Below are 1,653 nucleotides of genomic sequence, written 5' to 3' on the forward strand. Positions count from 1 at the left end.
CAGTGAACACTGATGCAAAATAATCATTCAGAATCATACCCACTCTCTCAGATTCGACATACAGCCATCCTTCATTTTCCTTCAGTGGACCAATCCTTTCTCTGGTTACCCGTTTGCTTCTTATATATGAATAATAGGCTTTAGGATTCTCCTCAATTTTGCTAGCGTGAAGTTGTTTCATGACCCCTTTTAACCCCCTTCATTCCTCGTTTAAGACTTGTCCTAATCTTCTCATGTTCCTCCAGGGACCATTATGTTCTTAGCTGCCGGGGCGTTATGTATGCTTCCCTTTTCCTCTTGGCGAGTCGTACAATTGTCCTGTCATCAACAGTTCACGAATATTGCCTTTCACATCCTTTGCTTTCAACGGGACATGCCTATCCTGCACTATATTTAACCTACCTTTGAAAGCCTGCCACATATGAACTGTGCTCAACCCTGCTCCGCTGTCTGTAGTCATGGCCGAGTGGTTAAGGCGATGGATTAAAAATCCATTGGGGTTTGCCCACGTAGGTTCGAATCCTGCTAACTACGTTATGAATGCTTTCCTGCTGGAACAATTCTCGCTCAAAGTTCAGAAAACCTATTTTGCAAAGGAGGCCGGTAATTTGATTAGACTTGGGAAACTCGAGTTCTTCATCAGAAATGACCCATATTTAAAACATTATCTCTGTTTCTCTTTCCAGATACACTGCTCGATACATCGGGTTTCTGCAGTTGTTAGTGAACGTCCTAAGCAGAAGTGCTGCTATTCATTAGATTCCTTTAATCCCTGTCCTCTGTTCTCTGACTCGGGTCAGTGGCAACACTTCCTCCTGCTCGTCAAAGTGCTCATTCCCCACCGCTCCCTCTCCCATCATTACAAACAACCGCAGGAAATTGCCACTTAACCATCTTTGTTCCAAAGTGAAACTCACCAGCCTCGGGAATCTCTCCACCAAACGGGATTTCTCATCCCTGGACATGGTGCAAGATTCTGAAGAGATACTGTGATTCTGAAGAGATACTGTGAAAATATTGTCAGTTGTCAGTTGGAAAAATGTTTAAGAAGCAAACCATATAATTTAGGCTCCAGCTTTGGAAATCTTGAGAAACTCTTTGGGAAATGGAATCAGAGGAGGATGAAGAAGTGTGAACTTTCGGACCGAGTAGAGGACGGGACATTGACTCTGATGTTGTCGCGACAGGAACTGATCTGAGACATTGAAAGAATTATCGCTCACGTACGTGAGGAATGCAAACTTCATCTGGACTCTGGGAAAATGAAAAACTCTGGAACACTCAAGACAAAATCCAAATATTGACTGGGATCACGACAGTACGAGTACTATAGATGGGTCAGTTTTTGCCCAGTGTGTGAAGGAGGGCTTCCTGACACAGTATGTCGACATGCCTTCAAGGGACGAAGCCACTTTCGATTTAGTACTGGGTAACGAGCCTGGCTAATTTTAGATTCGGGGGTAGGTGAGCACTTTGGAGACAGCGATCACAATTCTCTCAGGTTTACTTTCGTGATTGAAAGGGATAGGTGTCCTCCACGGAGCAAGAGGTTCAGCTGGTGGAAGGGAAATTACGATGCAATGAGGTAAGATTTTGAAAGGGTAGAATGTGGTAGGAAACTGCAGGGGGTGAGCACATTAAAATGTGGAGCTT

The 1,653-nt window shown here is 44.2% G+C and overlaps 1 non-coding gene across 1 annotated transcript; it reads left to right on the forward strand.

The window, feature by feature from the left end:
* The first annotated feature begins 452 nt into the window (after positions 1–452).
* trnaf-aaa (transfer RNA phenylalanine (anticodon AAA)) lies at positions 453–534 on the forward strand. The gene has a single exon. It is a non-coding gene; the product is annotated as a tRNA-Phe (tRNA).
* Positions 535–1,653: the final 1,119 nt, after the last annotated feature.

This window comes from Chiloscyllium plagiosum, unplaced genomic scaffold (assembly GCF_037043375.1).
Source record: "Chiloscyllium plagiosum isolate Xiang-an unplaced genomic scaffold, Cpla_swu_hap1 HiC_scaffold_42, whole genome shotgun sequence".
Taxonomy (NCBI): domain Eukaryota; kingdom Metazoa; phylum Chordata; class Chondrichthyes; order Orectolobiformes; family Hemiscylliidae; genus Chiloscyllium; species Chiloscyllium plagiosum.